Source organism: Pelophylax lessonae, assembly GCF_965119305.1.
Source record: "Pelophylax lessonae genome assembly, chromosome: 2".
Classification (NCBI taxonomy): domain Eukaryota; kingdom Metazoa; phylum Chordata; class Amphibia; order Anura; family Ranidae; genus Pelophylax; species Pelophylax lessonae.
The window spans coordinates 427,670,011-427,696,474 of NC_138769.1; the positions used below are offsets into that span (position 1 = coordinate 427,670,011).

The 26,464-nt window shown below is 44.2% G+C and overlaps 1 protein-coding gene across 3 annotated transcripts in view; it reads right to left on the reverse strand.

Moving 5' to 3' along the window:
• Positions 1–26,464, reverse strand: part of RAB9A (RAB9A, member RAS oncogene family) — a 49,781-nt gene that overhangs the window by 13,035 nt on the left and 10,282 nt on the right. The window contains exon 1 of one of the 3 annotated variants that reach the window (XM_082245224.1): positions 11,646–11,749. The exons of 1 other annotated variant lie outside the window; for it this stretch is intronic. The gene's annotated coding sequence lies outside the window, so the exon portion shown is untranslated. Of the gene's footprint in view, positions 1–11,645; positions 11,750–26,464 lie in introns of those variants that run through there. One more of the 3 variants, XM_082245225.1, reaches the window with a different exon arrangement.

Consider the following 26,464-nt stretch of genomic DNA (forward strand, 5'->3'; position numbering starts at 1 on the left):
CATTCATTTTAAATAGGCTAAAAATCGCACTGCACTACTTTTTAAAAAGCACTGTAACCTGATTGCATGGTACAAAAGAACCATGCGATCTGGTGCGGGCAATCTGTGATTGGGGTGTCATTCACTTTCTATTGACACCCGCTGCAGATTGCAAATAGAGTGTGTTTGGCATGCATTCTGAATCACACAGCAACGCACAGTGCGTTCTTCTGTGATTCATGTGCAGGAATGGTGTGAACCAGCCCTTAAAGTTCACAACACAGGCACGCACAGTGTTTGTTTATGGTAGGCTGTCAGCCCTCTTATGTAAACCATCAACAGATGTTTCTAAGCTGCATGAAACCAACCAAAACCTGACTCTGACCCCATCATTATTGTGATCTTTGAGAATCTTCTGAAGTCTCACCAGAGGTTAAGAAGGCTAACGACTAGTGTGACACGGGCCTAATAGTCACTGTATAAAAAAAACAAAAATGTACAAAGTGTAACTTCGGGTAGCTAGCTCCAAGTCCTTCATCAACAAGTGAAGCCCAGCATGCCTCTCTGCTCCAGAAATTAGAACACATCGTCAACATAGCAATATGATCTGCAGCATCAACGCATGATAGAGATGCTGGAATCCCTTATGTCATGATAACCAACAACTAATGTTTTGGTTATAGGGTTTGCCGAGGCAAGTCATCAGCATACTGAGAACTTTAGCTGATCTCAAGTGCAAAACATTTTCCTATACAATATCTGCACAAAATGTACAGCACTGATGCACATGTAGCGAGACAGAGTTGAGCAGAGTTATTAGAGGAGTTGAGAGTTTGTTTGCTTTTAATGTGCTCATATATACTTGCAAACTCTACACAAGCTTTTTCAACCAAAAACAATCATTGATATATACATCTGTAAAAAGACTACATTTTCCTTTCAGTCATTTCTTCCAGTTGTACCTTCTGGCACAATACAGAGACGGCTTCTTTTTCCTCCTTTCTCATGCTGTGTCAAGTGCAAAGTTTCAGATTTCAAGATGGAAAAAGATGGTACACTACACCACTGCTTCAGTTAGCGATTGGCAGGATACCATTTACTTGCTGTAATAAATGTGCTTATATACACACAGGCAGTCCCCAGGCTACAAAACAGATAGGGACTGTAGGTTTGTTCATAAGTTGAATTTGTTTGGAAGTCGAAACAAGTACATTTTTTAAGTGTAGCTCCAGCCAAAAAAATATTTTTTACACTTTCTGGATCACATACGGAGGGGTTAACACCCATGTAATGTTTGTTTTGCTGTGTGTGCCCCTGTTCAGAAGATTTCACCTCACTATGTCTCCGTGACAATTGGATTTTGAAAATTTGGGTTGTTGTGGAAACAAGGATGGGTAAATAAAAGCTTCAGTGGGGACACCTTTTTCCCATGAGCTTCTCTTACATGAGTAAATTTCCCTTCTTAAGGGTAGATTTCTCCTAACTTCCTGTTGTCTTCCTCCGTTTGTAAGTACGAGTTATGTGCAACCCGGGGACCGCCTGTGTGTATATATTATACACACACACACACACACACACAGGTGCGGTCATGTTCCCTCGGCATCTCTGGCGCTGTGAGTGGCTGGAGCCTTGACGACATCACTCCTGCGCATGCGCGCGCGGGAGTTCACTTTCCGGCAAGGAGCCGGAAAAAAGCTCTGAAGGTCCGCCGGACCTTCAGAGCGCATGCGCCGCTGCTTTCAGCGGCTGCATGCAGGGCGAATATCTCCTAAACCTTGCAGGTTTAGGAGATATTAATTGTGCCTACAGGTAAGCCTTATTATAGGCTTATGTGTAGGTAAAAGGCGACGATACTTTCACTCTAAGGGTTACTTGCCACCAGTTGCTCTGCCCCTAAACACGCCCTCATAAATTAGGTCATAAAATGACACTTAAATGTTTTTGCATGAATGAGGAAGTTACAAAAATAAATATTAATAACAACTTTTTTTATCAGTGCCCATCAGTGCAGCATCATCAGTGAAGCTTATCAGTGCAGCATCATCAGTGAAGCTTATCAGTGCCCATCAGTGAAACCTCACCAGTGTCCTTCAATGCAACCTCCCCAGTGTCCATCAATGCAACCTCCCCTGTGCCCATCAATTTTTGTCCGACAACGCCGCCTCACCTGTGCCCGACAACGCAGGCTCACCTGTGCAGTGTAAATTTGCTGTCCCCTCAAAATAACTCAACACACAGCCATTAATGTCTAAACCGCTGGCAACAAAAGTGAGTACACCCTTAAGTTATAAATGTCCAAATTGGGCCTAAAGTGTCAATATTTTGTGTGGCTACCATTATTTTCCAGCACTGCCTTAACCCTCTTGGGCATGGAGTTCACCAGAGTTTCACAGGTTGCCACTGGAGTCCTCTTCCACTCCTCCATGATGACATCACAGAGCTGGTGGATGTTAGAGACCTTGCGCTCCTCCACCTTCCGTTTGAGGATGCCCCACAGATGCTCAATAGGGTTTAGGTCTGGAGACATGCTTGACCAGTCTATCACCTTTATCCTCAGCTTCTTTAGCAAGGCAGTGGTCATCTTGTTGGTGTGTTTGGGGTCGTTATGTTGTAATACTGACCTGCAGCCCAATCTCTGAAGGGAGGAGATTTATGGTTTCCTCAATGAACTGTAGCTCCCCAGTGCCGACAGCACTCATGCAGCCCCAGACCATGACACCACCATGCTTGACTGTAGGCAAGACACATTTGTCTTTGTACTCCTCACCTGGTTGCTGCGACACACGCTTGAAATCATCTGAACCAAATAAGTTTATCTTGGTCTCATCAGACCACAGGACATGATTCCAGTAATCCATGTCCTTAGTCTGCTTGTCTTCAGCAGCTGTTTGCGGGCTTTCTTGTGCATCATCTTCAGAAGAGGCTTCCTTCTGGGATGACAGCCATGTAGACCATTTTGATGCAGTGTGCGGTGTATGGTCTGCGCACTGACTGGCTGACCCCCACCCCTTCAACCTCTGCAGCAATGCTGGCAGCACTCGTACGTCTATTTCCCAAGGACAACCTCTGGATAGGACACTGAGCACGTGCACTCAACTTCGTTGGTCGACCATAGAGAGGCCTGTTCTGAGTGGAACCTGTCCAGTTAAACCACTGTATGATCTTGGTCACCGTGCTGCCACTCAGTTTCAGAGTCTTGGCAATCTTCTTATAGCCTAGGCCATCTTTATGTAGAGCAACGATTTTTTTTTTTTTCAGATCCTCAGAGAGTTCTTTGCCATGAGGTGCCATGTTGACCTTCCAGTGACTAGTATGAGAGAGTGAGAGTGATAACACGCTCTCACATGACACCGGGGAGGGAAAATTGCTAATTGGACTCAATTTTGTTGCCCGTGGTTTAGACAATAATGGGTGTGTGTCGAGTTATTTTGAGGGGACAGCAAATTTAAATATATTATATACTGTGGGTATGAACAATATCTCACAAAAGTGAGTACACCCCTCACATTTATGTATATATTTTATTATATCTTTTCATGTGACAACACTGAAGAAATTACACTTTGCTAAAATGTAAAGCAGTGAGTGTACAGCTTGTATAACAGTGTAATTTTTCTATCCCCTCAAAATAACTTAACACACAGCCATTAAAGTCTAAACCGCTGGCAACAAAAGTGAGTACACTCCTAAGTGAAAATTTCCAAATTGGGCCCATTAGCCATTTTCCTTCCCCGATGTCATGTGACTCGTTAGTATTCCAAGATCTCAGGTGTGAATGGGGAGCATGTGTGTTAATTTTGGCGTTATCTCTCTCACTCTCATACTAGAAGTTCAGCATGGCACCTCATAGCAAAGGACTCTGAGGATCTGAAAAAAAAAAATAAATTGTTGCTCTACATAAAGATGGCCTAGGCTAAGAGAAGATTGCCAAGACCCTGAAACTGAGTTGCAGCACAGTGACCAAGACCATACAGCAGTTTAACAGGACAGGTTCCACTCAGAACAGGCCTCGCCATGGTCAACCAAAGAAGTTGAGTGCACGTGCTTATCATCATATCCAGAGGTTTTCTTTGGGAAATAGACATATGAATGCTGTCAGCATTGCTGCAGAGGTTGAAGGAGCATAAATACATTGATGAGCGAGTTTGGGGTGGAGGAAATTGATTGGCCTGCAGAGTCCTGACCTCAACCCGATAGAACACCTTCAGGATGAATTAGAGCAAAGACTGCGAGCCAGGCCTTCTCAGCCAACATCAGTGCCTGACCTCACAAATGAGCCTCTGGAAGAATGGCTAAACATTACCATAGACACACACAACCTTGGGGACAGCCTTCCCAGAAGAGTTGAAGCTGTTATAGCTGCAAAGGGTGGGCCAACTCAATATTGAACCCTACGGACTAAGACTGACACCATTAAAGTTCATGTGTGTGTGTGTGTAAAGGCAGGTGTCCCAATATTTTTGACAATATAGTTTACATATATACATATACATGGGGTTTTTGGCAGGTTTCATATGTTTCAGTGCAAGCAATGTTTTTAGTAAGACTTGGAAAACATAGGTAATGACATTTTGCTGTGCCAGTCACAAAGCCAAATGGTAAGGTGCTGAATGGAAACATTGAGGGTTTGCACATCATTTTAAACACATTTTTAAAATTAGTTTTAGGTTAGGTTCACACTGCGTTTCCCACACCTCATTGCAACCGCACTGCCCTTGCGATCTGCTGCGGGTGTCAATACAGAGTTAACGACATCCCAATTACAGGTCGCAAATGCAGTGCGTTTGCCTGCATTGGATCACATGGTACAAAACGACCATGCGATTCAGTTCAATGTGGCTTCAAGAAAAGGTGCATGCACTATTTTGGTGCGATGGGACGCGATTTGAGCCCATTTAAAATGAATGGGCTAAAATCACACCTCACTGAATTGCACATGAATGTGGTGCGATTCATATGCGGTGTACAGTGTTTGAACTGAGTGTTACATGGCCATCTGAACAGAAGCAGACAAGCACTAGTAATATGGCAATGTTAGAACATTGCTCATCAAGGCTGCTTAGATGAGCACAGCAAGCACCATATATCATGGACACTCACTTCACTTCCAAAGGCCCATAGGCGTAACTCCACATACCCATCAACAACATGAAATCATCTTCCTGTAGCACTATGAATGTTGTTACTGCATTATATAACCTGCGCCAACAGTCTCCATTTACATGGGTTCATTTCGTTTGGTTGAACAGGTTTTACCAAAGCCCATATAAGCAGAGTTTTAGTGCCATCAGAGTACGGTAAATAGACAGACACTTACATCATGCAAATGATTCTAACTATAAGATATCAGGTCAGCAAATACCTGAAAAAAAGCATGCTTCCTTGTATGCACAGAGCAAATGTGAGAATGTTCAAATAACTTTCCTTTTTCTGCCAAACCAGAAATAACATTTTTCTGTAGCCCTGTGCCAAGCGGTGATTGCGCCAACATCTGCTATCATTGTGAAGCCGTCTTTACCCTCATCTCTTATATTTTTATAGCAGATTGTGTTTGTGCTCCAACTAGGCCACCTTACATTACACAGCACACTTGTACATTCTAGCAAACCTCCGCATTCGCGAAATTCCAGTGACGAACGCTCCGTGCTTTCTCTTGTCACTTCAGAGTCACAGGTGCCATTGTCTGCACCATTCTCAGATTGTATTCCCTCTCACCCTTACTAAACTAGCAAATAACCAAAACTATGAAGCTTTATACTGAAGACAACGTTTATATTTCAATATTTTTAGTGGTGTAGTGGTTAGCACTTTCTCCTAGCAGCAAGAGGGTTGCTGGCTCGGATCCCAACCATGACACTACCTGCCTGGAGTTTGCATGTTCTCCCTGTGTCTGCGTGGGTTTCCTCCGGGTACTCCGGTTTCCTCCCACACTCCAAAGACATGCTGATAGGTTAATTGGATCCTGTATAGAAAATTGGCCCTACTATCTATTTATGAATGTGGATTAGGGAACTTAGATTGTAAGCTCCTTGAGGGCAGGGACTGATGTGAATGTACAATGTATATGTAATGCGCTGCATAAATTGACAGCGCTATACAAGTACCTGAAATAAATAAAATAAAGTAATAATGTAAGCTCCTTGAGGGCAGGAACTGATGTGAATGTACAATGTATATGTAAAGCGCTGCAAAATTGACAGCGCTATATAAGTACCTGAAATAAATAATAAAATAAAGTAATAAGACAATGCCGTATAAGGCACAAATCTTGAACAATAGTGCAAACAGATGTGGAACCGCACATAAATACAGAAATGTTTTTCCCTAAAAATATTCGTAGACCTCCTAATATTAAACAGGGAGATCTCAACATTAAACAATCTCGGTAGGAATACCAGTAGAGATATCAAAACCGTATAGTAAGATATGAATTATTATCAATAGGGTCAAGGAATATATGTCCAATCCACTAGGAACTGACTGCGTGACATCCCAATGAGCCATTTAGATTTGTGATACTGATACTGGCTATGTCACGGGGGAAAAGAAAAAAAAAATGAAGGTAAAAGTTTAAAATGGAAATGTAAAGGCTGAATTGTGGCTGTCCACCCCTTGCTCACAAAACACTGCCTTAGGTGGAAAAAAGCACACAAAGGAAATGCTGGTCCCAGCCACTTCCTACCACTGGAGTCACTGGGTCTCACTGAGAGATCTTGGAAAAACTCAGGATCCCAAATCTTACAAAAGGATGCTACCGTCCTGTAAACGAGCTTGTTCTCATGGGAATTACGATCCTCAACTTTACAAACTGGAAGCTTGGCAGTAAGGCAAGCCTTATTTATGATTTTCTTCCATTAAAGCAATGTTTTAGGAATGGGGGGCAACCACACAAGTAGACCTTGCATAATAATGTAACATTTGCTTTACTAAAGAGCCTACCAACCCAACGGGTAAGTACTGCATTCCACAAAGCACCACATTAACTCAGTTCAGGTGGAGAGCCTCCAATGCAGAAAATCAGTTGCTGTGCCCATACTTCAACCATCACCTGAGTTAAAGTTATGCATTTCTAGGTACCACTACTGCAAATTTCCCTAGATTTTTGGGAGTTTGGCACAGTTTTAGGATTGGAAGTTACTTTGTGTCAGAACTTCAGTGCAAAGCATATGCATAGCTCCCAACTGTCCCCGATTTTGAGGGGCTGTCCCTGATTTGGAATAAATTCCCTCTGTCCTCCTCATTTGCCCCTCATTGTGGTCTGATCTACATAGTGTTATATAAAATTCACTATTTATCTTTCAAAAAACGGTTTCCCAGTCCTAACAGTCGGTTCACACTGATCCGACTCGAAGTCGTCCCGACTTTGGGCGACTAATAAAGTCGCCCGTGCACCGCGACTTCGGCGCAGGTTGCAACAACTTCACATAATGGAAGTCAATGCAAGTCGCTCAGACTTTGCAAAAAAAAAAGGTGCAGGAACCTTTTCCTAAGTTGGAGCGACTTGAGTCGCTCTGATTAGAACGGTTCCATTGCACAGCATGGACCACTACTTGTCAGATGACTAAGTCGCCTGACAAGTCGGATCAGTGTGAACCGGCACTAAACCTTTCATCCAATTTCTAAATTGCTGTATTTGTAAATTCCAAAAGTAAACTTGTGGGTTTAATTATTTTTTTTTCCGTATAATTCGCCTTTAAGGGGGTGTGTCCTATGCCTACATACTTTTGTTAATAAGTGTCCCTTGTTCCTATCTCAAAAAGTTGGGAGGTACATATATGGCTTGTAGCCAGTGAAACCGGGTAAAGTCTGGTAGACACTACATGTTTTTTTTTTTTCCGTACAACCCAGTGGTTTAAACCAGAAAAAAAACTGTCAGCTCCGGTCGGAGAGACACTGTATTACTAATGATCAGACATTAGTGCAGCAATCTTCCCCACTGAGCTGTTGTATTCTGACAGGGGACTACCCCCGGGGACTACCCCCCCCCCCCACCAGAACACTCCGATCAGCACTCTCTGCCATTGGCTGAGAGCGCTGATCAGGAGTCGGTCGGCTGCTGGTTTTCCAGCATTAACGCCCGCTGTCAGACAGACATACACATGGGCCAAATGTCTACCTTTTTTTTATACCGGCTGCTGTCTGACATTCGGCCTATGTGTACCCAGCTTACTAAAGGAGATCCCAACATCCATATCACCTCCCCCCACCCTTCACTGAATGCAGTTTTCTGAATTTATCCTTCAAGGCATCATAGTAGACAAACAAAACCCTGTCACACCCAGTTTCCAGGCAGAACATACAAGGATAAACAGTCACAGCCCTGTTACAAGCAAGGGAGGAGGTGCTGGAGATTATACTAATTTTCGCCAATATAATTACATGCTTTGAACTAGCATATATTATTTGCACATCCTTCCCTAGAATCACAGCTTTATCTACACTGAATAAATTCAGCTATGCAGATTACACAACTTTTTCCAAACTATGATTGATGGTTAAACTGCATAGAAAATTATTTAACTACTTGCTGTGAATACCAGTTTTCTGTGAGCGCCATAAAAAGCTTGAAGAGTTTAACCCCTATGCCATGCATCAGAGGAGCAGATTTATGGAAAACTGCAACTAATTCAGGTAGCATTTGTGTTTAAGTTTTCAAAACGGGTAGAAAAAAATATATCCACTTTTTATATTAACCTCTAGAATGGTGGATGACTGCTGATGGAATTTGTTTTTAAATCACCAGAGGCAGGATTGCCAAGAGGCTGCCTGTCTATCCCTATGGAATCACTGATTCTGTAGCAGGTGTGGCGAGATTTTGCTCCTAGCACCAGCAACTGATTCAGCAGTGTTCAGGCCAGGGACAGAGCAACATCTTGCTGCATCTGGCTACAGAGGGACCATGCAGATACACAGGCAGCCTGTTTAGTGATCATGCTGCTGGCGATTTGTTTCTAGTGGCAGAATCACTCCTCTGACATCATTAAAATGTTATATTTTCCTTTATTTTCTCAGCAGTGCTGCAATAGTTTGTAAAAGAGACACTGTCACTAAAATAAATAGGCATCTATGGCAGCCCCTCTCCTAACAACCAGTTCATCTTCGGCTCCTTTCACACGGTCCGCCTCCGCCGGCGGACTCCGTGCTGCTCAGCGGGGGATCGATCCGCCAATCCACGCTGAGCAGGTGGATAACAGCTAGGTCTCCGCCCTGTGTGCGGAGAGGGAACTGTCAGATCCTCGCTCTCCTCTATGGGGGAAATCGGATGAGAATGGACCGCCTATCCGATCTCATCCAAACCGCTGGACAGATGGAAAATAGGGTTTCCATCCGTCTGGATTTCACAGACAGAATCGGATAGCAGCAGGTGTCATCTGCTGACCCATAGGGATGCATGGAGGATCCGATCAGGTCCGCCTAAAAAAACTGACAGGCGGATCTGATCGGATCGTTCGTGTAAAAGCACCCTAAGTATTGCAGACCACACATAAGCAAGACTATTACTCATGCACACTGCTGTCTTGTAAATGCGGTTTAACCTGACAGGAGGAAAAAAAATAAAAAATCAGCGTTATAAACTCACCTAAGCTGCATTTTTTCTAAAGAGTTTAGCAGAGTTTGGCATTTTTTTGTTTTTTTTTTTCATTGGCCAGAATTTAACTTATTTTGGCCACTGAAATAAACACTTAAGTGCTAAACATGAGTTTGTGTGTGTTTTTCAGCATATTTTGTGGTCAGAAGAACTGCTCCTGAACGTGCATGCTCCAGTGCTGTCCCCCATATCCCTCATTCACTAAAGTCACTGACCTGGAATAATAGAAGGCATTAAAGCACCTGATGTGCACATGCTTTCTGGCAGTCAGTGACTAACCAAGAAAGATGGCCATCGGTAGTTTCAAGAACCAGTCAACAGATACTTCTTGCTTGTCAGATCCACTTTAAGCTGAGGTTTGTTCAAAACAGCCTTGTAGTTCTAAACATATTTTAAAATTGCATCCAAGTTGTAATGTAAAAAGTAGAAGATTTCTGCATTGAAACCCTCTAGCAGTCCTAAGTTAGCATAGTGTGGGTGCCAGCTATGCATATGGTGTCAATTTCACTGCACAGAATAAAGTGTTGGGAAATGGTAAGTATGGTACTTCTTGAATAAGTATGTAGAACAGCCTTTCTTAACCTTTTCAACACAGTGGAACCCTTGAAATAAATTTCTGGCGTTGGGAAACCCCAGCTAAAAATGAAAAATCTACAACTCATGATACATTAGTGTGACAGTCATTGGGAAGAATGCTCCTTAATCTTGTCATCATGGGGAAGAATTACCCCTACAGATACTGTAGCTAAAAGGAACAATGGTGTCATGGGGAAGAATTACCCCTTACAGATACCGTAGCTAAAAGGAACAATGGTGTCATGGGGAAGAATTACCCCTTACAGATACTGTAGCTAAAAGGAACAATGGTGTCATGGGGAAGAATTACCCCCTTACAGATACTGTAGCTAAAAGGAACAATGGTGTCATGGGGAAGAATTACCCCCTTACAGATACCGTAGCTAAAAGGAATAATGGTGTCATGGGGAAGAATTACCCCCTTACAGATACCGTAGCTAAAAGGAACAATGGTGTCATGGGGAAGAATTACCCCCTTACAGATACCGTAGCTAAAAGGAACAATGGTGTCATGGGGAAGAATTACCCCCTTACAGATACCGTAGCTAAAAGGAATAATGGTGTCATGGGGAAGAATTACCCCCTTACAGATACCGTAGCTAAAAGGAATAATGGTGTCATGGGGAAGAATTACCCCCTTACAGATACCGTAGCTAAAAGGAACAATGGTGTCATGGGGAAGAATTACCCCCTTACAGATACCGTAACTAAAAGGAACAATGGTGTCATGGGGAAGAATTACCCCCTACAGATACTGTAGCTAAAAGGAATAATGGTGTCATGGGGAAGAATTACCCCCTACAGATACTGTAGCAAAAAGGAATAATGGTATCATGGGGAAGAATTACCCCCTTACTGTAGCTAAAAGGAACAATGGTGTCACTGGGAAGAATTACCCCCTTACAGATACTGTAGCTAAAAAGGTACAATGGTGTCATGGGGAAGCATTACCCCCTTACTGTAGCTAAAAGGAACAATGGTGTCACTGGGAAGAATTACCCCTTACAGATACTGTAGCTAAAAGGAACCATGGTGTCAGGGGAACGGATCGGAGAGGCAGAAATTGCCCATTGCTCAAGGAACCCCTAGCAACCTCAGGAGGAACCCTAGGGTTCCACAGAACTCTGGTTGAGAAACACTGATGTAGAATATAGAATAGGCAAGAGCTATAAAATGTGTTGTGATGTGCAATGCTAGCACACACGCTTTACACACAATATTCGGCAATATTCTAATAAAGTCCAGGCCATAGCCATAGCAATCTAATTCTTTATTTTCAAGGAGTACAATAAATATTCGCTGGAAGCTAAACAGCTGTGTATTCGATTTCCAAATATAACTCTTAAAGATCTGATTTTACTGACAGTCTCTACATATATAAAATATTTATATTGGATAAAATTACAAGTAAGAAAATCTTTAAAACAAATTGAAATTGATTCCAGCACACAAAAGCATTTTTTGAGACTGATGCCCAATATTGAAAAAAAGTTAAACTTACTGTATCAAGAGTTTACAATGTAAAAGTAGAGGAACTTCTTTGTTCAGGTGCATGGTTTGATATTGCGTGCAGCCTCCATACAGGATATCTTATATGTAATAAAGGCATCCAGGAGATCGTTGCCTTTACAAAATTCAGTTAATGTGCTGTATGTTCTGCTTCCTGCACTGTGTGAATCACAAGACCAGTAGAGGAAGGAGGGAGGAGAGAAAGCAAGCTGCTACAGCTGACTTCTGTGAATGAGCACTGTTCCTGGCCACACGGATTCAGCAATCAGCTCACAGACCAGAATATAAAACCTGTTTATTAAAAAAAAAAATACTGGGTTGTACTCAAGTTCAACCCTCGCCCGATATCCCGTTGTGGGCATTAATTATGTAAGTGTCGCCATGAAGGAAATGCTGCTACCATGGAGAATTTGAATAAGTGCAAAAAGTCATTTCTGCCCTCAAAACCATCACAGTAGATGTCTGCGTGTCCATGAAACACAGTGTGGCCAATTTATTAAACTGGAACAAAATGAAAGTTCTCTCAGCAGAAGTTGGAATCTCTTTGCCATGACCACATATTTAGAGGAAATTTGCATATACCAAGGACACCGCTCTCCAAGCAGCCCTGTGCTAGATGGTGTCCCTGTAATCTCTAGACTTCCAAACACCACAGCCAGACTTTGTTCAAGTTTTGCACCTAAACAAAGTGCATGGGCTTTATCTATTTAAGGAATCCAGAATAAAAACATGTTACACAACAAACTTTGATAAACGTGCAGGAAAAAAGAAAAAAAAAAAGACACGCCATGGCTTGGAACAGAAAAAACCCACAAGAGTTTAAATGTCTGTTATTGCAGCATGTCATCACAATGGACAGACACTGAATTCTAAAGCTGGATCTGCAGAATGAATTTAAATACTTTGTACATACGTACTTGTGTTTCTTCTGTACTGAACCTGAAAATTCCCCATACATACCAATGTTCATGTGTAACTGACACTCGCTGCTTATTCCAAAATCAGCAGGCTGTTCCCGATACAGGCCTGACACTTTACTGTATCAATAGATAACTCACACAACAACAACGAATGCAACAATTATTCTAGCCATATACCACCCCGCCTTCCATCTCAATCCCATGAAGTCCCTGTAAAGAAGCAATATTTGTCCACGGGCATGCAGGATAACGTGGTGTATGGATTTTCATGTATGATTGCACAAAACAATTTAAAAATCTTTGCTTAGTACTTAAAGTGGTTCTAAATAGAGATACCATTCATTTTTTTTTTTTTTAGTACTAGCCGATACCAATTACCAATACCTACCCCAACTATTTTGTTTATACTTCAGCTGTCAGCAAAAGTACAAAAGCATTGAGAAGTTATTTACAAATTAAATCTTTTTTTTTTTTTTCACGCTTTTTTCAATGTGAAACATGTAAATATATGGTAAAGGTGTAAAAATAGCAGCAGACCAGAAAAAAAAGATTAAATTATTAATAGTTTATAAAAAAGAAGCGAACTAAAAAAAAAAAAAAATCAGCAGGAAAATAATAATTAAATGGAGTAGAATAATGAGTTAATTAGGGATGGTTAGAGTAAATTATGGTTAGAGTAAATTAAGGGTTAATAAGGGGTTAAACAGAGGAACATTTAATAAAAAGGTTGCTTTAACTGCAGATCGAAGTTCATCCCTTTACTCTGTAGGTGATGAAAGCAGTAGGATACAAAATGAAACCATGTTACTTTTTATCTTTCGGCTGAGCAATCTTGTTGATAAACATTACCTGTCTGCTTTTATTTATTTAGACAGTTCCAATTGCTGATGTAACATTAAAAAACCCTACCCCGTGAAAATTCCCTACCCTCGTCACCGGTACGGGTACATCAGTCATCAGCTGAGCCGCTTCCCAGTGCGCATGCTCACAGCTGCGGAGGGTAGGGAATTTTCACGGGGTAGTGTTTTTTAACATTACACCGCGTCATTCATCAGCTGTTGCCGCGCGTCCCACTGCGAATGGCCAGCCACTAAATGAAATGATCTCGGCTTCAACCCGTGAGACTTCCCTGATCTCGGCTCAAGGAAAATGTTAAAGCAGCGGCGGCTCTATGAAAATATAAATCACGGGAAACAGCTGATGAATGACGCGGTGTAACATTAAAAAAACACTACCCTGTGAAAATTACCTACCCTCCACACCTGTGAGCATGCGCACTGGGAAGGGGCTCAGCTAATGAATGACGAGGGACGAGGGTAGGGAATTTTCACGGGTAGGGTTTTTTTTTTTATCACGGAACAACAGACTTTAAGTAGATCTATAGGCAAAACTTTTTTTTTTTCCCCATTTTGGATAGAGTCAGGGCTCTTTCACACGGGCGTTCCTTTTTTTTTTGCCCGATCAGTTCCTTTTTTTTTTTTTTTGTAAGGGTCCTTTCACACGGCCGCTCCGTGTGTCCGCAAATCATCCAATCCGTTTGCGGATGATTTGCGGACATAATGTAAGTGAATGGCCCTGCGGGTGTCAGCGGAATACCATCCGCTGACACCCGATTTTCCTCCTGTCAGTTCTGTTCCGTTTTTACGAATGGAACAGAACCCCATTTTTCCTTCCGTGTAAAAAACGGAAAGGAAGGAAAATCGGATGTCAGCGGTGTCATCCGTTTTTTGAACTGTTCCGTTCAAAAAACGGATGGGATGAGATGCGGACCTTTTTTCACCTCCGTGAAAAAAAAAAAAAAAAAAAAAAAAAAGGACCGCAGCGGACCTTTCACACGGAAAGCCCATGTGAAAGAGCCCTAAGGGAGGGTTTATAATCTCTGTCAAGGCTTTTTCCCCCCATCTCAATGTCCCATTGGGGAGATTTCCCTTCACTTCTGGTCTCATAGCCAAACATGAAGTTAAAGGAAATCCTTGTAAATTAAGGGAATTCCTCCCTCTAATACTTTTCTGATTCCGGGGACAACCCAAAATTTGGGTAATTTTACTGTCAGTTTTAATGTTAATGGTAAATAGGACAAATAAGCAGAGTAAATCTCCTTAATGAGGGCACAAACAGCAATATAAACTGACAGGTGTTCTAATCCCTCTCCACTATACAAACCCCCCCCCCCCCCCCAAAAAAAAAAGTTTTGTCTTTAGTTATACTTTCAGTTTACACCTGTCAACAGGGGAACCCCATTGACCACTGAATGAATTATTGGTTGTTAAGGACATGGCAGCCCCGATCCTTAACTTATAATTGTCTGCTTTTTTTTTTCTTTACATTTCAGCTGTCAGTGGGGGAATTCCACTGTCGTCTGAAAGAACCAAGCCTGAAAATATCAGTTTCAGGTATTGGAGCACTTGCACAAGTACCGTTACCCGTGCAAATGCTTAGTATTGGCACGGATACCGTTAACGATGCAACCCTAAGGATATATTTGTTGTTTTCTAATATAAAACAAAACATGTTATACTTACCTGCTCTGTGCAATTACACAGAGCAGTCTATTACTGCCTCTTCTGGAGTCCCCCACAGCAAGCTGTGTGCTATGGAGGGCACACATTCAAGCAGGCTCCTGAGCCAAGCTGTATGCGTCCATAGATACACTCAGCCCAGCTCAGCACCGCCCCCTGCTCACAGGATTTAACTGACAGCAGCAGGAGACAATAGCTCCTGCTGCTGCCTCTGTGTCCTGTGAGAGCAGGGAGAGAGGACAGCAACGCTGTAGATGGGCACAGCGCTGGATCATGAAAGGACTCAGGAAAGGGTTTAGCGAGGCAGGGGGTTTATACACCTACTGGAACATTTTTTACCTTAATGCAGGGAATGAAATAAGGTCAAATGTTCTGACTTCATAACCACTTTATTCATTTTGTACTCCACTTCCATCCCAACAGGTGGCAGACACTAAATAGAGTGGCAGGATAAAGGAATGCACAGAAATTCTCTTTTATATGTTTGTATGATCTCAGTGAAGCCAATAAATCTGCTATGTACTACAAAGTAACCCTTCTCAGCCTGCAACATTGTCTTTGGTATATTGCTGATTTGGAAAGAATGGAAATTGTTAAAATTAAATTTTTTTTTTTTTTTTTTATTTAAATTAAAAAAAAAATTAACACAAAATTTTTACTGCCATTTACAATGAGCTCTCTAAATTTCACAAATCTCAATTTACTTCACATTCTCAATCAGATGGAAAATAAACGTTGGAAGTGGAGTTCCCTCCTCCTAAATTTGATAGGTTGTATCAATCTCATTAAGGTTATCACACTCCTGCTACCTAGGATCCGACTTTGAGACCCAAAGTCATGGGACATGTGAAATGCAATGTATCTCTATGCCGCCAATTCCGCCACCCTGCGCGCAGGGGTGAAAGCCCCTGAAAAGGCCATCTTGTGGGACAGCGTAATCAGGGGAATCTCCCGAAGATTCTCAAAAAGAGGCTTCTGGAGGACTGAGAGAACCAAATTGAGGTCCCAAGGCGGCAACAGAGACCGCACCACAGCTACCAAGAGAATCTGCACTGCACGAATGGCGATCAGGAAATTAAAGGATCCAGGAGTCAGCAGCACCAGGGGATGAGGAGGGGCTCCCACCACCGAAATCGCCGCCCAGAGGGCTCCACTGTCATGGCCACTGCTATTTTCAAAGGCAAATCACTGAAAAATGGCCGCAGGACTACACAAACGTGGCCTCTGTGGATTAGGCACACAGGCTACAAGAAAATGGCCACCCAGCGCAGCACCACGGGGCTCACAAGGACTCAGAAAATGGCACAGGCAGGAAGGGGGGGGGGCCCTGGCAGGAGCCCCCACCAGGTACAACCCCCCCCCCCACAGCTGACCGTCGGCGGTGCACCCCCCCGCCTTCATCACCAGCACAGCACCCTGCCCCCACCCTAGGCGGTGGACCAGGCCACCCCACAGCCCCAGCATCAGTTGGAGGGGGGGGCGAGATGGCCCACCAGAATGATGAGGAGGGTGCATAATGGGAAGGAGGAGAACCCAAGGGTCTGACCGTCCCATGGAGGGGCCCACGTCCACCCCAAAACCCTCCATGGGGAGAGGGGGGGGGGCAGTTACTTACCAAAGCAGGAACCAGGCGGGCACCCTTCCAGACAGAACCTCCTCTCCATCAAAATGAGGGGGGCTGTCGGCCAGGAGGAACGCTGCGACTCGGTCCGAGACCTGGTCGCATGCGACCTCGAAAGGAGTTTTAACTCGCAGGCCAGCCCCCGTCCAGTGGGGCTATGTCACGGCCGAACTAGCGTGGAGCTGAGGTCTGCGCACACTCGCTGGCCAGACTGGGGTGACCACCGGATCTAGATTATCCAGCCCGTCGCCCAGTCCGGCAGTTGATTGTAGATCTCACAGGAAAAAATCAAGGAGAAAAACAAACATTCTATCTAGAAAGAAGAAAAAATGCAAGGACCAGACATCCCAGCAAGATAGGAACTAGGTCCTTACTCCTGACCAGGCAGAAAAAAACTGAGTACCTATAGCAAAGAGAGAGAGTATACCCCCTGAGACTGTCCATAGGCGTAGCCAGACTTTTTTTCTGCCTTGTGTCCTACTCCTGTAGAGGGCAGAAAAACCCAATAGTTAAGAAGATCAGGAGCGGTGTCCGTTAATGAACGAAAGAGAAAGATTGTTTTCTCTCAATATCTGCCTGTGATAGAAGTCCCCATTGGATGTCGCCATTTTAGCATGGCTTATAGGAGGGCAACATCTTTCACCTTCACACACAACTGTCTCTCTCCGGACTCCTCTTTGGCACAACCCCTGACCTTAAAGTGGCTTCAAAGCCTTAAGGTTTATTTTTTTTACCTTAATGCATTCTCTGCATTAAGACAAAAAAACCTTCTGTGCTGCAGGATACCCCCCTCTCACCCCCTAAGCCTCGGTTCACACATATGCATTTTTTAGTGCGTTTTGAAGAAACGCACTACAGTCCATTTAACATGGTTTCCTATGGCAGAGCTCAACATTTCAAGTCCTGAGCTACTAGCCAGGCCTTAAGGGTTACTTGCCACCAGTTGCCCTACCCAAACCCTACCCTGCCCCGCCCCTAAACACTCCATCATAAAATGACACTGTTAAATGTTTTTGCATGAATGCAGAAGTTACAAAAATAAATAATAAGAACTTTATCAGTGCCCGGTCAACGCAGCCTCACCAGTGCCCGGTCAACGCAGCCTCACCAGTGCAGGGGGAAGAGAGAGGAGAGGAAGAGGAAAGCTGGCCAGATAATCACAGATTGGGGATGGCCCCACTGTAACATCTTTCATTTGAATTGACGTGCACTCGTCATCCCACACAGGCCCACCTCTTGGATTGGCTCCTATTATAGACGTCACATGTCCTGGAATCGGACCAGTGTCCTGTCTATCAAAGGAGCTGGGCCAGGAGGCGGTGCTGTGTGAGACAGTGAGCGCCTGGCAATTCAAATGAAGTCTGTTACAGTGGGGCAATCCCTGCTCTGTGATAATCTGGCCGGCTTTCCTCTTCCTCTCCTCTCTCTTCACCTGGGCGATCACTGGGAGAACGGCACCTGTGGCAGCACCACACTTGCCCTCAATCATTTTTCACTCGCAAAATGCAAGCAGGCGAGTGGAAAATTTGAGGGCTGTCCTATGGTACACATGCACATCTATGCGTTTTTCAGCCAGTGCATTTTTGAAAAGAGCCAGGAATTTTTTCCCCGCAGCAGGCTGCTTTTTGCGTGTAATAGACTTTAATGGACCCGCACCAAAAACGCAAGTGTTGCATTTTTACATGCAATTTGCATGCTGCATTTTGGTTTTTTTTTTCCTCTTTAACAAACAGTTTATAGCTGGTTGCAAAAGGAGTGGGCCAGGAAGCCGGCCACCGCGTCCGTAACAACTGATGAGTCATCAGCTGTCAGCGGGCTTCCTTGCTGACAGCGGAATATAAAAACAAGAATTGTCGGGGGGAAACACGGCGTGGGGCCCTCACCCCAATCCATACCAGGCCCTTCGCCTGGTAAAAAAATAAACATAAATATTATTGGAATTGGTGGAATATGGAAGCCCCCAGATTGCCCCCCCCCCCCCATGTGAAGGAGTATCACGACGCCCGCCACCAACGCCGAACCTAAAAAAGAAAAAAAAAACTCCACTTTTGACGAACGCTCCAGCAGCCTGCCTCCTGCGCCATGTGACATTTCTTAGATAGCTAAGGGGCAGGGCCACCGGTGAAGTCACCTGGTGGCACCGCCCCCTGTAATGGACCTCCTAGACCGACGCATGCTGGACCGTATGCTTGGATAAGGGTCTGGGCATAGATTTTAGGGGGGGACCGTTTTTTTTTTTTACATAAAATTTTTGTTCCCCTTAAAATCAAAAGGACCTGGTATGTGATGCTGTTTTTATCCCTTTCTTTAATAAATCCTGTTTGGGGAAAAAAAAAAAGACCCCGAAGGATTGCAGCACAACAGCAAGTAGGTTTCAAACTTGTCAGTAATTTTTCAAGTCGGTACACCAGTAAATGCAACTGGAACGTTTGAGCATCCATGGCTTTCCTCAGTTAGTGAGCTTCACAAAAGGGCAGTGATGGAGCATGTACCCAAAAACATAAAATATCACAGAACTGTGATAAAACATATATATGTATATACCTGCCTGTGTACCAACATGGACATTTTGGAATAAATACACATTTAGTGACTACATGGTTTGGTGCTATAGTCCATCTGAAATAAATTCATACAATGTACAACACATACCAAATAAAGAGATTTTTCTGTCTCTGTCCCATTTTACATAAAGTGGAATTCCGCAAACCTTACACATCTTGGAAGTCTCTTCTCACTGAGTAAACCCAATGCCATCATCACTGTGAGGTGCATAAAGTTCTCTGACTACTGTTCAAAGTGAAGTCACACATACAAAGTGATGGCCACTTTACAGTAAGTCAGTCCAATCACAGGGAAAGTAGAGAGAGAACAAAAGGAATACTTTAAATCCTATTAAAAATATCCCATCTAAAAAACAACAAAAAGATCAATATCTGACAAGCTTTAAAACTGGTGAGACGGAAAAGAAAGTCATTCAATGTCAGAATAAGAATATGGACTCAAGACACTTCTCTCTCCTGACAACCCTGGTACTCGGGATTGTGTCAACCTAGCCGACAACTGCCATCTAGCTGAACCAACACTTCCATTATGCACACAAAACTGTGCTGAGATCACAACAAATTACAAGGAGCTTTGCCATCTAATTTCTAGCCTGTGAGATGTATGCATCAGTCAGGACTTTAAGTTCACTATATAACCCCCTGGCTCCCATTAACTTCTCACAATTCAAAATAAAGCATATCTTTTCAGACAGAAGGCCCTCTCCAGTCAGTAGAGATTTGCTTCCTTCAATCAGTGGAGAAACAAAAAGGGAACCTCAGTGCAATGGTCTAGTCTTACCTGTGCTTATCCTGAAGGGGAACCCGCAGTTTGACTAGTCATAATGATCTGTAATAATACCTTTAGCATGTTCTCAACCTTAGTTCTCAAGTACCCACAACAGGTCATGTTTTAAGGATTTCCTTCATCTAGCACATGTACTTTAAAGCCAATGTATTTGGTATTTAGGACAGCCACTTTATCTAGTGGATGTTGGGGGTACATGAGGAATGAGGTTGGGAATCACTGCTTTATGCCAATTACTGGTTGTGCCTATCAGGAAGAATAGTCAGTTGTTAAGGTCAAGGTCCCATGGGCCTGCTATTGTATAGTCAGAGTATAGATACCCCAAGATTTTAGACAACTTTAACCCTTTTGGATGTTAGTGGAAACCCCTTTTTTATTCAAAGAGGAACTTGACCTGTCTTATAGGTCTTACAAAAATAAAAAAGTCAGTAGCCACAATTACTGAAGCTGCGGACTTCTAAAAAAAAAAAAAAATACCTACCAGTCCATTGGGTTCACCGCTGTCTTACTAGCATTCAAAGTAGAGCTGGACGATTCTGGCTAAAATGAGAATCACTATTTTTTTTGCTTAGAATAAAGATCACGATTCTCGGCCCAACATCATCTTTTACATTATATAAAAAAAACAATTGGGCTAACTTGTATTTTTTCCCCATGAAACTGCGTTTGAAAGACTTCTGCACAAATACCGTGTGACATAAAAGATTGCAATGATCGCCATTTTATTCTCTAGAGTCTCTGCTAAAAAAATATATATAATGTTTGGGGGTTCTAAGTAATTTTCTAGCAAAAAATACTTTAAGAGGTTAAACTGCTCTCGGAAGATCATTCCTTTGATCTAAAGAACGAAAAGATACATTGTAAAGCATTTTGTTTATACTTAACTAGCAGCTTTAACAATGTTGATAAACATTTGCAGAAGACTTTTTTTTTTTTTTTTACAGCTGTGAGTGAGCAGAAAACGGCTCAGTAAGGCTCCATGTACACGGGACGTTAGAAAAAACGTCCTGCAAAGCTATTTCTGACGCCGGGAAAAAGCAGCTGTTAAACGTGCTTTCAGTAGCTTTTTCCATTTGCGTTATTGCACGTTTGGCCACGTTGCTTTTAGCAGCGTTTTTCTGCCTCCATTCAAAATCAATGGTTCCCTATGGGAGCCTATTGATTTGAATGGAAGGCGCACCGCAAGTCAGATCAGGATGATCCGACTTGCGGCGCGACCTGCACTGTGAGAATCTTGAGGGGGAACTCCACCCAAAAATGGGAAAAAAAAATTGCATGGGGTTCCCCCCCAGGTTCCAAACCAGGCCCTCCAGGTCCGGCATGGAATTTGAGGATAGCCCCATGCCGAAAAAACGGCGTGGGGCCCCCCCCCAAAATCCATACCAGACCCTTATCCGAGCATGCAGCCCGGCAGGCCAGGAAAGGGGAGGGGACGAGCGAGCGGCCCCACCCCCCCTGGACCACACCAGGCCACATGCCCTCAACATGGGGGGGGGGTGTTGATGCTTTGGGGCAGGGGGAGCTCTGCACCCCCCACCTCAAAGCACCTTGCCCCCATGTTGATGAGGACAAGGGCCTCATCCCCACAACCCTGGCCGGTGGTTGTGGGGGTCTGCGGGCAGGGGGCTCATTGGAATCTGGAAGCCCCCTTTAACAAGGGGCCCCCCAGATCCCGGACCCCCTCCCTATGTGAATGGGTATGGGGTACACTGTACCCCTACTCATTCACCACATAAAAGGCAGTGTATGGAAATAACGACAGGAGACGTTTAGGAAAGTTTTATTAAAAATCTTCATCCGGCTCTTCTTGTCTTCTCCTCTCCGGGGTCTTCTCCTCTCCGGGGTCTTCTGCTCTTTTGTTGTCCCCTCTCTAGGGTCTTCTGCTGTCCCCTCTTCTGCTGTCCTCTCTTCTTTTCTACTCCGGGGTCTTCTGCTCTTTTGCTGTCCCTCTTCTGCTGTCCTCTCTTTTCTTCTCCTCTCCGGGGTCTTCTCCTCTCCGGGGTCTTCTGCTCTTTTGCTGTTTGCTGTTGGCTGTCGGCTCTTCTTCCTCCGGTCCTCCTCCGACGACGTCTCCTTGATTATGACGATCTCCGGTCTCTGCAGCTTGTTATATAGCCATTAGGGCGTGGCCACGATGACGTCATCGGGAGGCCCCGCCTCTCACGTCACAGATGACGTCTGCAGCTTGTGATTCTCACAAGCTGCAGAGACCAGAGATCGTCATAATCAAGGAGACGTCGTCGGAGGAGGACCGGAGGAAGAAGAGCCGACAGCCGACAGCCAACAGCAAACAGCAAAAGAGCAGAAGACCCCGGAGAGGAGAAGACCCCGGAGAGGAGAAGAAAAGAAGAGAGGACAGCAGAAGAGGGACAGCAAAAGAGCAGAAGACCCCGGAGTAGAAAAGAAGAGAGGACAGCAGAAGAGGGGACAGCAGAAGACCCTGGAGAGGGGACAGCAAAAGAGCAGAAGACCCCGGAGAGGAGAAGACCCCGGAGAGGAGAAGACAAGAAGAGCTGGATGAAGATTTTTAATAAAACTTTCCTAAACGTCTCCTGTCGTTATTTCCATACACTGCCTTTTATGTGGTGAATGAGTAGGGGTACAGTGTACCCCATACCCATTCACATAGGGAGGGGGCCCGGGATCTGGGGGGCCCCTTGTTAAAGGGGGCTTCCAGATTCCGATGAGCCCCCTGCACGCAGACCCCCACAACCACCGGCCAGGGTTGTGGGGATGAGGCCCTTGTCCTCATCAACATGGGGGCAAGGTGCTTTGAGGTGGGGGGTGCAGAGCTCCCCCTGCCCCAAAGCACCAACACCCCCCCATGTTGAGGGCATTTGGCCTGGTGTGGTCCAGGGGGGGGTGGGGCCGCTCGCTCGTCCCCTCCCCTTTCCTGGCCTGCCGGGCTGCATGCTCGGATAAGGGTCTGGTATGGATTTTGGGGGGGACCCCACGCCGTTTTTTCGGCGTGGGGCTACCCTCAAATTCCATGCCGGACCCGAAGGGCCTGGTTTGGAACCTGGGGGGGAACCCCACGCAATTTTTTTCCCATTTTTGGGTGGAGTTCCCCCTCAAGATTCTCACAGTGCAGGTCGCGCCGCAAGTCGGATCATCCTGATCTGACTTGCGGTGCGCCATTCATTCAAATCAATAGGCTCCCATAGGGAACCATTGATTTTGAATGGAAGAAAAAAAACGTGTATCGTGGCTGAACGTAGGTTCATCACGTTCAGTCACGTTTAGTCACGTTCGGCCGCGTTTCTGCGTTTGAAACGTCGGGAAACACACGTTCTAACGCAATATAATTGCGTTCTAAAAAAAGTCCCTGAACGCAACTGCCTGCAAATGACTGTAAACGACCATGTGTACATGGACAGATAAGATAACATGGAGCTGCGTTCAGGGACTTCTGAAAAAAACGCCCAACTGCTCCTAAACGGCCATTTCCAGCGTCCCGTGTACATGGAGCCTAAGAATCGAGGACATGCAGTTTAAGATCGTCAGGGGGGGGTGAATCGAGATCGCGATTTTTTAACGATTAATTGTGCAGCTCTAATTCAAAGTCTTCACCACTCATTAGGGTTCCTGCATTATCTTAGATTTTGGGGCTGACTGACACTGCCTTATGATTTCCAGCCAGCTCTCCCCTGTGCATGTGCGAGATTGGTTGGCTAGGGTTGACTGGTCCTGTAACCTCCTGAGACATCATCCTCACCTAGGCAAGGAATAAGAATTACCGATCAGGTGCCTGATAAAACAGTACTTGCCCCCCCCAAAAAAAATGTCTTTTTAAAGCCCCCATACACATGGGCCGAATGTTGGGGGGACATCGGCTGGTTCAATAAAAACTGGCCAACATTTGGCCCAGGTGTATGTCAGTCGGTCTGACAGAACTTGGCCATTTGGCCAGCTTCTGTCAGATGAGCATGTTGGCAAACCAGCAGCCAACCCGCTCCCAATGGCTGAGAGCTCTAATTGGAGCATTCTGGTGAGGGGATGTCCTTGTCAGAACACAACAGCCCAGTGGGGGATATTGCTGTACTAACGCTGGATGGTTAGTACAGTGGCTCTGACTGGAGTTGTCAGTTTTTGGGAGGATCTGTTCCCCATCCATCTGGCGGAGAAAATTGGATGGAAACAGACAGGTGGCCCGTTTCTATCCGACAGCCAATAGAGGACAGCGGGCTGTGTCTGCTCTGCTGATGTGAACCTGTCATCCTCCTGCTCAGCGGGGATCGGCAGAGAGATGCCCTGCTCAGCGGGCGGATCCGATTGCGGACTCTGGCAGTGCGAAAGGAGCCTGAATGTGTAACAGGGAGTGATGAGGATTACAAGGGAGCTATAGTGAAATTGTGAATGAAGATCCGCTTTAACAGACTATTGATACGTTGTGGCTGTTTATATCTGGGTATACTTTTCAGAAGATTAGAATAAAATTTGACAACGTCCACAATCTAGGTTCGAAAAGGATCATTCATAGCTACAGAAATGGGAAGTATCATTAAAAATCAATGTCATAGAAAACTGGGGTCAGTCACAATACAGACAGTGGGGGAAATCGCTGCATCAATTTTGCTTGTGTTGGTACAGTGATCTGTCATTTTTTTTTTTTCCCCCCCATTCAGCTCGCTGGGTTGAATGAAAAAAAAAAAAAAAAAAAAAAACTTGCAGTTGTGTACCAGGCTTAAGAGAACACATGTACAGAGACCGCCAGCATTACAGAATAAAGGGTAAAGTCACTGTGAACAAAGTTCATTTTGCTCTGTGTGCTTCATGGAAAAGTTCATAAAGCATGGAAACTATACAAACATTGCTTTGTCAATGAAGTGTGCACTATCACAACGGACTGATACGCAAGAACATCTGTGATCAGACAGTCAGTCTGAAACTAAGGCACTCAATATATGTAGGTGGATTTCTCAACAAAAAAACATCTTGCATGCCACAGTGACCAAGTAGAACCATATTCTCGATTTGATGTATAGACAGCAAGAGCCTTTAACGTTTCTTCAAAGTACAGGTTATGAAACCATTGACAAAGACTATTCTGACGTAGTGGAAAACCCCTTCAAACAGTAACTCTGAGGCACCTACCCAGACAAAGCATGACTACAATAACCACAGCTCCTCAATCAGGTTATGTCATTTACTTGCACCAAGCTATAGATCAGTCAAATGCAAAAAAAAAAAAAAAAAAAAAAAGGCACCCTGGAAAGAAAATAATATCTGTCCATACACACGTATGATATTTCACAAATGAAATATAGGACCAGCAAATCTGTCTGCAGTGCACTGAAAAGTCTGCCTGCAGATGTATAAAACAGAGAACGAACTTCAACAGAATAAAAACAATTGAGGCTGGCATATGTGAAAGGCTTAAGCATATGATCCACAATTACAATCATTCTAAGAACCACAGAAGACTATCATTCCTTATGGTCTGTTGTATCAGTGTTTGATATTTGAGAAAGACTAAAGCCTCATACTCCCTAGTTGTTTTTTGTTCAACCCAGCAGGGCTGAATAAAGAAAGAAAAAAAAAAAAAAAAAAAAAAAAAAGAGCTCAGATCAAAACCACTGTACTAACTATGTAATGTTAGTACAGTGATCTCCCCTACTGTTCTATTGTGCTGACAGAGGGACAGCCCCCCCACCAGTACACTCCAGTCAGCGTTCTCAGAACTCCCATTGGCTGGGAGTGCTGATCGGGAGCCCACCGGCAGACCTTTCTCGACAGAGGCTGGCCGAATAGCTGTTTTCTGTCGGACCGGCTGCAGTACACACAAGCTGAATGTCGGTCGGCTTTTATTGAACTGGTTGATGCTGCCCGACATTCGGCCCGTGTTTACTAGGCTAAAGTCACAGGTTGTAGCAGTTATGGGCAGGCCACACAGCCCAACAGAGGAACCTTATAAAAACACAGGTGCTGAGGGATGAAAGTTATTGTTTATTTAGGTATATTCCTCAATAGGCACAAAACACATTGATCCAATCCCTTCACAAACCCAGACCTTGTAAAAGAAGCAGTGACATTAGAGCTGTGGGAGGGACTCACAAATTCCACCCATTACAGGCTGCCTACAGAAAACTAGAAGAAGGGGCGGATACAAGACCAGTCACTCTGCACAAGGTGAGAGAGCAGCAGTGACCAGTCTTTATTACAGGAACCTCCTGCACAGAGGGAAAGTTTCACACCAGAATAATGCACAGATCTGGAAGAAACACACAAAGTACACACAGACTGAAGTAAGAACACACATCTTGTATTTTGTCAATATTTGCTTATCCAGGAGTTCAACTTAAAGCCAAAAGGAGATTATAGATTACTGAACCAGATCTAAAAGTGCACAGTACTTGAAGTAGAAAATCACACAAAAATACATTTTCACCTTTCTAACCTA